The sequence below is a fragment of the Rosa chinensis genome, chromosome 4, assembly GCF_002994745.2.
Source record: "Rosa chinensis cultivar Old Blush chromosome 4, RchiOBHm-V2, whole genome shotgun sequence".
Taxonomy (NCBI): domain Eukaryota; kingdom Viridiplantae; phylum Streptophyta; class Magnoliopsida; order Rosales; family Rosaceae; genus Rosa; species Rosa chinensis.
In genome coordinates this window covers 59779236-59795583 of record NC_037091.1, presented here as the reverse complement: position 1 = coordinate 59795583, position 16348 = coordinate 59779236, and the positions used below count along the sequence as shown (strand labels likewise).

At 36.3% G+C, this 16348-nt stretch overlaps 1 long non-coding RNA gene across 2 annotated transcripts; it reads right to left on the bottom strand.

Annotated features, from left to right (window-relative positions):
* Positions 1-6291: 6291 nt before the first annotated feature.
* LOC112196421 lies at positions 6292-8561 on the bottom strand. Of its 2 annotated transcripts, none has more exons than XR_005810233.1 (4): positions 8207-8561; positions 7987-8093; positions 6917-7005; positions 6292-6457 (listed from the first exon to the last, which is right to left on the bottom strand). It is a non-coding gene; the product is annotated as an uncharacterized LOC112196421 (long non-coding RNA). The 2 variants fall into 2 exon arrangements; XR_002935186.2 differs by having other exon boundaries at positions 6917-6988.
* Positions 8562-16348: the final 7787 nt, after the last annotated feature.

The following is a 16348-nucleotide window of genomic DNA, read 5'->3' as shown; positions in this document are numbered from 1 at the left end:
AAAGCTAGAGATATATGTACAGTTTTATATATGAAGACATCGTTCAATTAACTATAATAATACTATATATTGATCCGTCAGATAAGCGAGAAGCCTTTGCATTTTTGTAATGGAATTTTTTTTTTTTGTGTGGAGAATTTTGTAATGAAATCTTTAATTGTGTCAAAGGTGCTAATTATATATAGCTGATTATCTTCATTGCCCTAATCATCTATACCAATTTTCATTTAATCGATGATAAAGAGTTGTTGATGCAACAAAGTGGGTTGGCGTCTCTAAACAAGGTCATTGAATTGCTGCCGCAAACTAAGGTTAATATTATTTAAAAAAATTGTGAACATCGTCAATCTCACAAATGGATTTCAACAATTCGAACCCTTGATCCTTTAAACTTCTCTATGATTTGATGTTAGTTAACTGTTTGGTTATGCAAAATGGTGAAATATTACATACAAGTACATAGCATCATATACTAGAACTACAAAAGAGTGTACGCAAATTTTTTTGAAGTAAAATTAGCCAAATTAATAGAGATATTTTCTATCACATACAAAATTGAGAGAGATGTATATGAGTTGTGATAAAAGAAAGGGTGCGCTATTGCCACTCTACTATTTTCTTTGTTCACCCTACTTGCTCATTACGCCTCACATTTAATTTCAATTATTAAATTTACTTATCTAATCCATTTTTCTTTCTAAGAATATCCTTATATGATATATCTAATTAAAAAATAAATATTTTTAATGAAAATCTCTAATTTAATTTATATCAATAAAAAAAATATTAAAGTTTCCTAATAAAATCATAATCTGATTTACTTCAATTTTTCTTAATTTCTTTTCTTTCAATTTCAATGTTCTCTATTTCAATCCATGTAAAAATATTAGTAAATTTACAACTATGAGCAATAAAGAAGAGACTGATTTTTTTGGGTGTTTTAAATTTTTTATTTTCGGTGTTCACAAATAGTGGTGCTACAGATCCCAAAAAGTATTACAAAATTTTAATACCAAATGAGGTGGCATATGCTATGTCATCAGCTTTTGTTTAGAAAACTAGTGAGGTGGATTTTCCATATTTTGATAATTATGTTATTTAGACTATTTACTAGCAAGGATACATGAATATGATTCATGTCTCATATCATTCATTGGAAATATAGGAAAAGAGACGTGAATCATCTGATATTAAAGTGCAGCTAGTGCTGCAATCAAAACCCAATCAATAAAAAAATCACGATGGACAAGAGGAAGAACTTAAACATGAAGGGTTTAATACATTTTAATGGCGGAGATTTGCAACAGAAAACTTCACACAGAGAGAGAGAGAGAGAGAGAGAGAGAGAGAGAGAGCAAATTTTGCTTATGTCATGTTATGGGTGAATGAACTGAACCTCCAACAAGATATCTGAAATGCCAATAGCAAAAAGGGATCAAGTTTGGAGATTAATTGGTATGGTGAGGGTGGAGCTGTGGAGGCGATTCCCAGAAAATGATAAGGGATTAAATTTAATTTTTTGTTTAGGCTGAATATAATATAATAAAAAATGAATAAATTCCACCTCATCAATATATTTTTAAGGCAAAATGCTAACATGGCGCGTGCCACATCATTTGGGATCTCAATTTTGTATAAATATTTGGGATCTCTAGCATTTTTCGTTCATAAAAGGCATTGCAAAAATTTTGATGAAGTTAATATTAATGATTTTGTGAATTGAATAACGAATTAACTATGAGGAGACAACAAAAAGATATTTAAAAAAAGGTAATACATTCAAATTTGAGTGGAGAAGATAAAAATTAATGTTATCCAATGAGAAATTAAGTAGTCTTTATATTTAATTAATTTCTTATGTATTTATTTTTTTCTTACATATTTGGATTTTTAAAAATTAGTGTAATTATTAGTCATTTTACATTTGGATAATATAATCTTTCAATAATTCATGTGTTTGTAGGGTGAACTAAGAAAATGGTAGAGAGTGGCAATAATCGCACCCACCCTAAAAGAAATAGACAAGTAGGTTATTGTATACCACTAAAAATGAAGGAAGGGGACTATCATATTTGTGATGCAAGCGGAAATAGACAAGTAGGTTATTGTATACCACTAAAAATGAAAGAAGGGGACTATCATATTTGTGATGCAAGCGGAAATAGACAAGTAGGTTATTGTATACCACTAAAAATGAAGGAAGGGGACTATCAATTCCAGGCAGAGATTTGTCGATGACCTTTAATTTTCAGTACGTAAATCTATGCAGGAACAATAATAATGCATATGCATGTGAATTGTGATTTCCATGGAAAACACATTTTGTCGTTGGCAAGTTACACGCACGAAAGCAACATTTGCGGTTGGCAAGTTTCATTGTTCATTTGATAAATATACAATGTTGTTTTATGAGCTTCCAATGTTTTGGGTCATTTTTTTACCTTAAGGCCATGTTTGTTTCCCGGAAAGTGAGCATTGGGAAAGGAAATACTTTCCTTTCTTGCGTTTGGGGACAGCCAAGGAAGGGAAACACTTTCCCAAATGAAAGGAAAGAGTGGAGGAATTTGGTTCCCTTCCCCCCCCCCCCCCCTCCGGAAACACTTTCCCAAAGGAAAGGAAAGTGATTCCTTTCCTTTCCAGTCAACCAAACATGGCCTAAAGGCCATCACTTTAAGACCCTAAATGGCCGTCCGTCACTTTGGAAATTACTAAGTGCCCCTAATTTGATTGATTGTGTGGCCCTGCTTACGCCAAGTAAGCACTTTTCACTTACCGCTTGCGTATTCTAGATTTCTAGCCGCCTCGTTCTTGTTTCAGGGATCTCATCCATGGGACATGCTTTGTTGACTCCTTGTGCATGTTCGTGTTATCCTTGGTTCTTCTTATTGTAGCTGGATTGGACGTACTTTGTTTTATTTGGGTGCTGAAATTTATTTTATTTGGGTGCTGAAATAGCATACGGCATCCGCACCGTAGCCGTGCTGCTTCCCAATCAGAACCCACCAAAAATTTCTTTCATTTTGAAACTGGCTCTACTTTTTTAAAGTGAAATACCCAAAATATCTCCTGCTATGGGTCTGATTGGTCAATCTGTACTATGTGTTCCTTGCCGCGTCTGCCGTACGCAAGACTTTCTCATACTACTTAATCAAATGTACATGTGAAGAGCAGATTGGCTATTGTAAATGTTACTATATTTGCAAAACTAGCCACAAATATTTCTTATTTGGTTCATTCAGCAATCATCGATGAGCGTCTATTCAGCATCGTTTTTTGTACCTGCCAGACAACATAGGTTTCGATCCAAAACCGTCCTCTATGGTGCCGTCTTCTTCTTTCTTTTCTCTGAATGTATAATGATGATGAAGTGTTTGAATATTTTATTTAGTGAGAATTTTACAAATGGTCACTTAATTATGACTCATTCGACACTTTCACCACTTAAGTTTCAAATATATCACTTTGGTCACTCAACTATTACACTGTCAATCACTTTAGTCACTTAAGAGGCATTTTATCTCACTTTGATCACTTCTCCCAATCATTCTAATACATATTTCTCAAATTTTCACAATTCGTTGGACGAAAATATCATTAATTTTGTGGCAAATAATTTTTCTTAATGAAAAAAATTAAAGAAGTGATTAAAGTAAATAACAGAGTTAAATTAAAGAAGTGATTAAAGTAAATAACAGAGTTAAAGTTGAGTGACCAAAGTGATATATTTAAAAGGTGAGTGACTAAAGTGTCGAATAGGTAAAAGTTGAGTGACAATTTGTAATATTCTCCCTTTTAGTTATGAGAATAAAATTTACACATTTTTTTTCTCTTTCTTTTAGAATGAAAATTCACACTTTCAATTTTTGTCTTGACAAGAACACAAAATTCGAAACATGGAGTTTAGATTGTGGATTGTATATTGTGAATTTCACTCCCCTTGATCTAAAGAAAATTTTAGTACTTCGATGAATTTTACGCGGGCTTTGTGGAAGAATCGTCATAGCTTTGGAAGGAGGTGCAACAAATTCCTCAATAGATAATTTGTTGGAAATTATTCTCACGGCGAGTGCAAGTCTCTGTTCGCCATGTTAGTCATTAAACTAATATCCATATTAATATTATGATTCTTTAAGAAAGCCTAGATAAACATCATCAAACAACTGAATAGACCAACCAACTGAGTTTTAGATTTTTATGTAAACTTTGTGGTTGTCTTTACTGTTCTTGATTTTTTTTTTTTCAAAATAACCGATTAGACATACTAATAATTTGTAACATAAATACAAAAATTAAAAAACTTTATTTCTCTCCAAAGTAATTAGCTACTTTCTCCGCACACACTTTCTTTCATAAGTAATTTCTCACCATACAATAATTGTCCACTAACAATTTTTATTTGCAGACACATATGCTGTGTGTTCGTGATTTAGTATGTATACAGTAAGATGGTTTTTTTTGTTTAGAAGAAAGTAAGATGATTTTTATTATATTTTTTCTTTTGTTTTTTGGGACCATTTTCATAAGAAATATTTGGTACACCCCCTTTCAAAAAAAAAAAAAAAAAATTACACACAAGTGTCAGTTTGAAACTTAAATTAGTTATAAGGCCACCAAAGTTTTATTGTACACATAAGGCCACTTGTATGTTTAAATTATTTACACCCTGACAATTTTACCCTTCGTGGAAGAAAACTAAATCTATGATCTGTCTCTGGCCAAAACGAAAAGAAACTCTCTCTCTCTCTCTCTCTCTCTCTCTCTCTCTCTCTCTCTCTCTCTCTCTCTCTCTCTCTCTCTCTCTCTCTCTCTCTCTCTCTCTCTCTCTCTCTCTCTCTCTCTCTCTCTCTCTCTCTCTCTCTCTCTCTCTCTTCCCCGATCTCTCTTCTTCTTCTCTTCCCTCTGCAATCACCGGAAAACATCAATTCCGGCCACCATCTCCCATCACCGTCACCATCAATTGAACCACAACACAAACCCGATCAAAGCCCAGCCACCCCATCGCTGATTAAGGCTCCGACCAAAGCCCAGCCACCCCATCGTTGATTAGTTGACAGATCTCTATCTAAAATTGATTGTTGTCATTGGCGGACCCAGTATATGCCGACTGGGGGCTTGTGCCGTATTGAGTCTTTCCTCCTAGTGCAATAATTAATCTTAGCACACAAAACTCACAAAATCTGGCCCAATTATTAAACTTTAAGCCCCTACAGCCCAATCTCTTGGTTAAAAATTAAAGGGCTAAATACAAATTACTACCCTGTGGTTTAGGTCCAAAATCAATTCAGTCCCTGAACTTCTAATTTCATCAAAAACACCCCTGCACTTTCAATTTTGATCTAATATGTCCAATTTGTTAGTTTTCCGACAATTGAGTTATTTAACTTGTTAATGTGGATCATATATGGCCTATATTTTATAATGTGGTGTCAAGATGGTCTGCATTGTCAATTTAGGAGTGAGTCCTACTACTAAAAATAAATAGTTTTTCAACAAAAAATCCAACTATTTGAAAGAATATTAACGAATTGGACCTATTAGATCAAAATTGAAAGTGCAGGGGTGTTTTTGATGAAATTAGAAGTCCAGGGACTGAATTGATTTTGGACCTAAACCACAGGGTACTAACTAGTATTTAGCCCAAAATTAAAATAGAGATTCCGCCCACTAACTTTAACATAAGTATTCAAATACAATACTCATAATCAATTAAATTTAAATATATAATCTATAATTGTTTTTTCTCTCAATAAAATGAGATTTTTTTTTAACGTATAGACTAATCAATTGAAATGTTATTAATATTTAAAGTTTAAATATTGGTGCTTAACTACTAATTATTTCTATTAGGTGTTTTTTTTTTCTTTTTTCGTTACACCCCGGTATAGATAAAATCCTGAGTCCGCCATCAAAGCCGGTAGTAGTGTGGCGACTCGGAGACCGGATTACCACAGCGCCGCCACCCCAAGGAACCCTACACCCGCGACACTTGGAGTAAGTGTTTTGGGCCTAGAATTCCTCAAAGAGACAAGGCTTTTAGGTTGGAAAACAAGAAATCTATAAGCCTGAAATTTTTGGGCTTGTATAGTGGGCTTGGCTCGTAATCACAAGATTACGAACTAGGCGAGGAAGAGGAAAGGAAGGTGGTGTTGTGTTGATTTTTAGAACCTATGTCAATTTTTAGTTCTTTGCCCAAGTTTGCATTAAATTCATTGAATGGTAAGTTACGTGAGTCTTCTAGGTCTAGCCCACTAGGACCTAAACTCAAATGGAGGTTCTAACCCTAGGGTTCCATTTTGGTGGTAAGCAATCACACACACATCATCAACCATACATAACGTTACAAAAAATTAACGAAATCAAACAAGCCAAATAAAATAAACTCTAAACAAAACAAATTTTGGCCTCCAAGGATTATCCTCTGTATCCAAGCTTCGACAACAACAGCCTGCAAAACAAACTAAAGTAGGGGTTAGGTTCCTAGATCCAGTCATTGCCCATGCCGCCCCCATATCTAAGTTTAAAAATAAGAGTTATCGTTTTGAATAAAAGAAGTAGATAAAAACCGGTTTGCGATTCCACGTGATCGTCACCACGTAATTACAATCACACGGCAATTGATCATCTTTCACACTTCCATCACAACCGTTCATCTAGCCAATCACTTTTCGGAATTCAATAATCACAAGGCTAGAGACAAAGGGGAGATAACAAGGGCATGGTGCACACTGCCCACCACCGGTGGCTCAAGGAGGAACTGACCTCTCCTTACATCCCCATCAATTGCCAACACATCAATCCAATCCACGCAAACCATTTCAAGTTGTAAAAACAGATAATTTCCAAAACATGCAAAAGGCCTCATATAAAACATAGTATATGCAAGAAAAGCATAGATAGAGTTAAAGGCATCGCCTACCTGGAACTTGAGCTTTCTCTTGCAGTACTTGGCCTCAATGCAACCTTGTAGCAACCACCACTTCACAAGATCCTACCACGATATCAAGCCTAGACCAAATAAGTGACATTAATCACTATAAACTAGGCTAGCTATTCACTCACATTACTCTCCGAAGAAAACCTTTCCTTTAACCTAATTACTAACTAATAACCAGACTATTAGGGCTCTAAGGGAGAGTTGGTTTTTCAGGAAAAAGTGGCAAAAACACATTTAGAAGACAAGTTGTCAAAAGCTGGAAACAGAGTTTAAGTAGGATCTGTTAAGAGCCAAGGAAGGGTGTCCAAAATACTTGAGGTGATTCTTGGAAAATTTTGGAAAGAAGATGGTTTAACAATCAACTCAGTAAGAATGAAATGGTTATAGAATTTTGAGTGAAGCCATGTGAAGAGTAAAGGTTTTAGAAGCTAAAGTAAAACAATGTGCAGGTTTTCTCCAGAAATAACAGCTTATGTCCACCTATTTCAAAATTACATAACTAATTCTAGAAAAATGAATTTGGGGAGATTCAAATTCTGGAATGTTCATATATGTGTTTACTATCTTTCTCCAGAAGGAATGGATCCCATATTCTCAACGGTTCAGCTCCAGTTTTGAAAGGAATGCAGCTGGGTCAGATTATACTGGAAACTGAAAACTGCAGAAATTGGTTCTTTTGGGTAAAGCTCGTTTGGTACCCAAAATGGCTGGTTAAGTAGACTCTAAGACACCTATAGAAAGTATCTAAAGCTTCTAAAGGCTTAAAGTCTCAGTCACCCTTCAATACTATAAGGGGAAGGTCTTGTAGCTCACTAACATGATGTTTTGAAGACATGGTGTTTGGACAACAGTAACACAAATAAACTCTTTGATCAAGCATGATTTCAATGTTCAAAATAACCATGTTCTAGCACAAATCCAACACATCATAAAGAATGAAAGGTTCTAAGTTAAAGCAACATGATTTCAGCAACAACAGTGACCAATTGTAATCTGCAAGAGTTGAAACAACCCAAAAAAATACAGAGTTTTAAGGAAAGGATGATACTCACCAAAGACTAACCAAAAAGATGAGTTTCTCTTGAGGGTTTCAATAGAAAAGAGAGCTGAGGGAGCTGATTGGATCGAGCCCAGTTGCAGGTCAAGAAATTCGCTCCATCTCAAACATGCAAAGTGAAACAGAAACTTCTCAATATGTGGAAGAGTTGTTTTGAATGTATTGAGTCTAAAATCGAGGAAAGAAAGGGAAACATGATGGTTCCAGAATCTAACCAAGTGTTTGTATCAGTCTCAAGTAAGATGTGAGGGATTCGGGTAGAGCTAGAGAGGGAATTCAAGCAGAAATCCGGAACAAGCTTGTTTCAGAACAGCTTCCTCTTTGATGGGTGTACAGGACTCAAATCGACTCCAATGGAGCTGAAATTTTGAGGCTAGATAGAGGAGACATAGACGAACAATTTTGATGAAGAAATTTTTTTAATCGGAGGTCTCTAACTAGGAGTTTTGGGGCTCACAAACAGACTGATGTGTCCAGGGACGAGAGGAAAGGTGAGAAGAGAAGGGTGAATGACGATTTATGGCCTGGGTTCTCCCTTTTGAAGGTCTGAGATGATGTTCTTGGAGGAGTTGCCATATGCATCCTGGCAACTAGGGGTGTGCAAAACACGGTACAAACTGGCCAAACCGGTCGAAACCGATTGGTAAATATGGTTTGGTTAAGGTTTTTTAGCGTTAAAATATGAAAGCCGGTTCAATACCGAACCAAACCGTTTATGAAGTGGCTTGGTTTGGTTTTTCTTTTACTTAAACCACGAAACCCGAACCGACCGATATGTATTAAATATAATAGGGAAAAAAAATTTAAATTTATATCAAAAAAAATATATATATATATATTTATTTATTTATTTGTGGGTAGTCTTTTATAAGTAAGTTATAAATCTCCAATTATAATTTGATTCTCAAAATGATATACTACCATATTGAATCCTAGACCCAAAAGGCTTAAAACCCAAATAAGTGAATCATTTTGAAACTATTTTGGATTTTTTTCTTTGAATATTAGTTTTGGATTTTGATAATTTAATATTTATTATTGAGATTGAGTTTTAATATTTTTACTATAAATTTTTCGTAAACAAAATGTCAATGCTATATAGGTTAAAACGGTAAAATTGCCTTACCGACCGAACCAAACCATCTTTAAATGGATTGGATTGGATAGGATTAAGTTTATTTTGTTCAATGACTGGTTGTCTAAAATGTCTAAACCGCTTACTTTGGCATAGAGACGGTTTGGAGTCAAAACCGATCCAATCCAATCCACGTGCAGCCCTACTGGCAACGTGGAAGGGTGGAGCTGAACAAGGTTCCTTTCTCTCAGCCCAATTCTGACGTGAACAAGAAAAGAGGACAATCTCTTCTCAGCTTGGGCAGATAAATTTGGGTAAAAACAAGAAGTTGTAAAAAAATCAAGAGGATGGGGAAAATATAAGTAAAATAAGTAAATATCAGAAAACGCAAACTAAAGTGTTGGCAAGACCAAATAAGGAATGTGTCTCACCAAAATTGTACTTAGATAGGAAAATGGTAAAGTAAGTTTTGTCGGAATTTTTGCTCGAGTTTGAAAAACATAAGGAGTAAATAATTAGTGTTTTTATAAAGTCGGAGGGATAGTTGATGAGTAAGCATCCGGTAAGACGAGTAGGAACTCAACCAATTGTTAAGGAATAAAGTAAAATGAGAAATCGTAAACACACGCACAAGTAGATTTCAAAATTATGCAACGATGCTATTATGAGCTACAGGAACCTTATAGGATCAAAGATCAACTAACTTATTGGGCTAGGTTCACCAGCAATCCAGCATATCAGTCTGTTTGGTGTCCAAAGTAAATTTTTTTCTTGGACCCAAGGCCCAAGCCCAAACTATTTCCAAAAGTGTTTGACCAAACAGAGGTCACGAAAAATTATTCCATCAAAAAGTGATGTTCGGAATTTCACGGGGTCTACAAGTAGTACCAATCCGGTGCAACTGAAATAATCGGCTTAATCATTTTAAATGCAGTTGCAGTTTGAAATATGACTGAACCGCAAGAAGCAATTTAATTGTGGTTTGGGCTTCAAATCAGGCCGAACTGCACCGTGCCCATTCTTAATTAAAGGTTAACATTCTAGCTAATGTAATTACAATCACACAAAATAATATTTCTTTTTTAGTGGTATACACCTTTCAGCTTTTAAATTTAACGTATATGGTTGAGATTCATTTGTTCCATAGGTGACTAGTATTGTACTTTCATACATGTGTTTTTTTAAATTCTAGGCTTAGAGTGAAAAATGAAAAAGAAAAAAAAATATTTTCTTACAAAATGACACCTAATTCACTTAAGAAAACATTTCTTGTAGAGTCTTACGATATAATTAATATTTTTGGTGTTTTCCTATATGCCTGATTTACCCTTGGGATAGTGAAAACTAATATGAGATGATAACTGATTCTTGATTTTAGCAATTGTTAATTCTTCTTTGAGTTAATTACTGGTTACTCCCTATACTTATAGAGTTTCATCGTTTCAGTCTCTGACCTTCGAATTTCACCTAAAAAATCCCTGAACTCTCAATTTCCTCCCATTTTGTCCCTGCCGTCAAGCTCCGTCCAAATTAACCATTAAATTGCTGACATGGCATCAATCTCACGCCAAAATGTCTATTTAACCCTCAATTACCTTTTTTTTTGCCCTTTTTCCTTTTTTACCTCGTCTTCTTCCAGGCTCTCTCTCTCTCTCTCTCTCTCTCTCTCTATCTCTATCTCTCTCTTCCCTAAACTAATGTTAACGACTTCCCATGTGGATAGTCCTCGGCGGCGGCGGCGCGACGCCATTTTGGTGGATCTGAAGTGCTTCGGGTGCCCCATTTGGCCCTCGCTGGCCATCATTTTGGAAAGGGTCTGGCTCGACCATGGTGACAGCGACACCGTGAGCATACTATTGAACCTAGTGAAGCTCGAGTTATACGAATCATTTTGGCCATTGGTCAAAGTGGGAGTGAAGTCCATGATGGGGATAAGATCCCCGGAGAGAATCGGATCCTGAACAATGACGACGGTGAAGAATTCAAGATGGGTAGTCCTCAACCAAATCGAGCTCGCGAGTCGGGTCAATGGGTAGTCTGCCGCAGCGGGAATGGGTCGGGATTGGTTTTGAGGCAGGACAGCACCAGGAGTTATCGGGAGAGACAATTGTCAGCGAGTTGAGCTTTTGGGTCAGGTTGTTGTTGTTGTTGTTACAACGTCTGAGTTTGGTGTTTGGCTGTTGATAGGGGTGAGCTTTGAGAGCAGCAGTAGTAGTACTAGTAGATGTGGTTGTTGCCATGAAATTGAATAAATTAACGCGAGAAACACACAGTGAAATTCGACAGTGTTTGTTAGGCATGTTCATCTCCAAAGAAGAAGAGATAAATAGAGGAGGAAAGAGAAAGCTGGGTTTGGGTTTGTTTTTAGAAGAAGAAGATGGAGATAAACAGAGGAGGAAAGGCAGCCTGGAGGAAGAAGAAGAGGTAAAAAGGAAAAAGGAAAAAGGAAAAAAAGAGAGAGTTTTTTATTTTTTATTTTTTAAAAGAAGTAATTGAGGGTAAAATTGACATTTTAAAGTGAAATGGATGCCACATCAGCAATTTAACAGTTAATTTGGACGGAGCTTGATGGCAGGGACGAAATAGGAGGAAATTGAGAGTTCAGGGACTTTTTAGGTGAAATTCGAAGGTCACTGAAACGACGAAACCCTATAAGTATAGGGAGTAACCAGTAATTAATCCTTCTTCTTTTATTTCTTAAAATAAAATCATGAAAACAATTCTTGTTTTTCCAATTTATTACAATTTTCGAATAGAAAAAGTTACTCATTATGTAATTCAGCAAGCAGTACAATAATGATTTGCCCAAAGAACTTTTAGAAAAATCATTACCTAGAAAACACTAAACTAGCACAGCCCTCACAAGTAGGCCTGGGACGGTTCGAGTTAAAAAAAAAAAAAAAAAAGAACTGAAACCGAATCAGAACCGCATGTGATGTTTTCGGTTCGGGTTTGTTAAAATTTAAGGCTGGAACTGACAACAAATTGAACTGTTTTCATTCAGGTCAGTTTTGTCAGTTATCGGTTCCTAAACAAGGTACCAGAAACTGCAAAAACAACCAATTGCCAAAGTACAAAACTGAAACATATTTCTTCCAAATTGGGCAATTGAAACTCACTGTTTTTGACCATCAAAAGAACATAAATGTATGAAACTAAAATCCACCCTTCTCTAGCTCATGAATGCTATCAATTGATCAAAGAATGAGATTAAACTAAAGCACTGTGCTTATGTGCTACCTTTCTCTAGCAGCATATCTGCCATATCAAGCAATTACAGGCTTACAGTATTACACAATCAAGCAGCATATCAAGCAATAATCAAAGTATCAAACTGGAACAACAACAAACTGTCAAACAAGGTTTGCTGTGTTGTACGTCAAGACCACTACTACATTAGAATTACCCAATATAAATAGAAAATTATCCAATAAAAGCATGACATGCATTTAAAAACACAACAGAAGCTAGCTTTCAAACCTTTAAGGGGTGAATTTGGGAGGAAAACATGCATACCGATCTCATCCCGTATCTAACGGTACGGTTCAATATTGTACCGAACAATAAAAATCTGGGAAAGAAAATCGTACTGTATCGGCTGAATTCGGTACTGGATCAGCTTCGATACTTCGGTTTTGAATGCCCACCCCTAGATCATCATATGTTTATAATAGAATGAAATATCTACTACAATGCATCGCAGCATGTCAACCACAAGTAGACTAAAAGTATGCCATATTCAAACAAACTTCTATTTCAAGTATGCAACTAGTACAAATTTTATCAGTAAAATCCTTAGCAACTAAATCAATTGTTAATCTTCTAAATGACTATTTATATTGAAGATAATAGGTAGACCTTCTCAAAACGCTTGCGGAAGGCATACCTTATTTCATCGATTAGAGTATACCATGTTCTCAGGTACATTCAAGATCATATTATTTACCAATCAAATTCTTAATTAGGTGATGCAAATTGCAAATAAAGCATGTTTATATGAGAATAAAATATTTCTATGTGCCAAGTAACTCAAGACATTCATAGGACAAAGTTAAGAAAACACCAAATATTAAAGAGAGACTATGACAACTATTTGGAAAACTAAAATTAGATATATGCATGGTTTTGTAGCCTAAAAGTATACCTGCCATGTAAATACCTTGTAGCCATGACAATTAAAACTACATACCTCTAGAATTGGTAACTAATAAATCACATAGCAATAAGGTATCTAAAACTACATACGTCTTCACGTTGTATCGGAAAAAAATCATTAAAAAAAAAAAACTAACTCATAGCCATGAACATCATTACATATCATATATTTGGAAATTTCATAGGATTACTCTCTCACCTAAACCCTAAAGCCTTCAGGTTGCAAATTTCTTCTCGTCCGGCGGCTCTCGGACATCGAGCCTGGCCTCAGGCCTCCCGCCATCATGGGGTTTGCTATTGGACGGGAGAACTACTGCCTATGGGATACTGTTGGGGGTATTCTCTCTGGTCTTGTCAGTTGTTTCGACTGGGATGGTGGGAGACGGTGGTGGTCATGCTGTCCGGGCCGATATTTGATCCCTGCTGATGGGTTTCTTGGATCATCGACGTAATGTATCTTGATCGATGGAGGTGTGGTTTGCAAGGCTGGGACCGGGGATGGTTTGGTCTGTAGTGATGCAGGTCACGACAGCATGCCTTGGGCGACAGATGATGCAAGTCGTCGCGGTTTGGATCTTGCACCAACGGCGCCGCCATGGGTTCTATTGATGGCGTTGGGCCATAAGGTCGGGGATCTCTATCGGAAGGTGACGTACGACGAAGGTGATGGAGAAGACGGCGAACTAGGCCCGAATCAGGCTACTGGGCCTGGAGATCTCCTTGGTGACTACCCTATTGGCCTGAGGTTCTACCTTAGCCCATTAGCTTCTCAATTTGGGCTAGGGTTTAGGTACTTGGCCCAAACTTATGTTTTTAGCTTTTTGTCTAATTACAATAAATTTCCTTGTATTAGGAACCTAACGAGTATAGTTTGGCTTGTCTATTCGCTATGTTTTTTCCATGGCCTATAGGCTCGCTTTTAAGTGAGCGATAAGTTCAAATATAGTTGGTCTATCCTATGTGTCACTATGACTCCTCCAAGAATCCTTGTTCTGGCCATTATTATGTGTCAGCGGGTGAGTATGTAATGACCTTCTTGACATGCGCTATTATCAATGGAATTACCATTAATTCAAAAAAAAAAAACTCATAGCATAAAAAAGATTAAAGTTTTAGAACTTAAAAATCACACCTATTACCAGTGGCAGAGCCAATGAAGGACAAGTGGAGGTAGTGGCCCCCAATAAAATCATATATTTTGTTCACTGATCTTCTTTTTACCCCCACTTCTTTTGATTCAGTGGCCCCATGCCTCACTGATCATATATTAATATTATATTAATAATATGGGTACTCCTCCAAGTGACAATATTGCATTATTCCTTCAACATGATTCCTCTCATTCTCTCTTCTTCTCTCTCTTGTTCAGTTCTTCTTCTTCTTCCTTAGCCAGTCAACCCCAACTTTGCTCCTCATCCAAAAACTAGAGATCAACCTTCCTACTCTCTTAGTTTTTATTTATTTATTTATCAATGTTTCTCAACTCTCGATCTTGTCTTTATCTCATTCTTCTTTAGTTTTTTTCTTTTTTGTTCTTTCTCTTCCTGCTTCATCTTCTTCCTCTTCCCTCAGTTCGGCACTCCCTCAGTTCCTCAGTGCACAGTGCCTTTGACTTGATACACATTTACGCAAGCGTACGTATCATTGTCAAGATAGGGAAATATTATGCCCAAAGTTTATCGTACCACGGGGATTAGTGGCTAACCCACAATCCTTAGGTAATCGGAAATAAAGACACTTAGCAAACAACGAAAAGAGAAAGAAAATATATAAAAAATGTTAATCTAAGGCACCAAGCTTTAGCAATACTCGGCTTTGATTTTCACTAAAGCCTAATCAAAACTAAGAGACTAGTGATGAATATGCACAAATGAGTGGAAAAGTTTAATCGTTGAGGGTTGATTTTAGATTAACAAAAAGTAATAAAATGTAAAGCAACTAATAAAAATGCAAAGAAATTAATAAAAACGTAAACAATATAAATGGGAATGTCAGGTGCTAGGGAGGCTCCGTCACCTAAATTCTATATGTCGGAAGCTAATATAATGTAGATGCAAATCTCCTACTTTGGCGGTAGTCGTATCCAAGGCGGTTCAAGGCTCAAGGACCGAAATTCCCTTTCATGGTATTCCTACTCCGGTTCAAGGGCAGTAGGAACTCACTTGGCATGAATTAGAGCCGGTTCAAGGGTCACTAATTCACATCAAGAGGTGTAGAGATCGAGGAATTAGACTACTAAGCGACCCGCCCCCGCAATCACGCAACGGGTGTAAATCACCATGCTTATAACCCCTCGAATACGAAATTGAAGGTTCTAGCTTAGGAATTAGAGGGGGTCAAGCCTCTAACTCTGTCCTAGACATGCTCAAAATACACACCCTAGAGTTGACTAGGCTCCTAGACATGCATTTTAACCCAATAAAAATAGATATAAGCATACATCATATGAAAATTGTATCATTACATTAAATTAAAGATCTTTTACACAAAATTTTGGGTTAGGGACACAACCCTAAAACCCAACAAGAAAATTACTCACAACCCATAACTATGAACATCAAAGATACAAAATTCAAAGAGAAAAGATTATAGAAGTGTAGGAGAACACAAAGGTAGCCACAATTAGCTAGAAAGCTAATATGACTTCCCTTGAATTACAACTCCCACAAATACCTAAAGCTTGAATCTTGTAGCTCTTGATGAATCATTGAAGCTTGTGTGAGAAATTCTATGAATACCTAAAAGAAAACTAAAACTATTATGAAAAATGGAGGAGGAGAATGGTGAGAAATTCTATGAATACCCAAAGGGCTGCCTCTGTTTTGAGGTGGTGCGGCACTGTAGGTATCTAGGGTTCTCCCTCGTGAGAGAATAGGTCGTGGGCTATATATACTCAAGAGAAATGTGAGAATCAGTTAATAATTGAAGTGGCTGGTCTGTTTGATAAAGGAAGAGATGAGGTAGGCACATGTCAATCAATGGGTGGATGGCTTCCTTGGTTTGCGACACGTGCAACCAAACAAGAAGCATAATTGGAACTTGGAAGCATAATTAGAAAGGCTGCAAAGCTGCCTCGTGCTTCCTTTATTTAATCAAACAAATATTTAATTAAATAAATATTTGATTT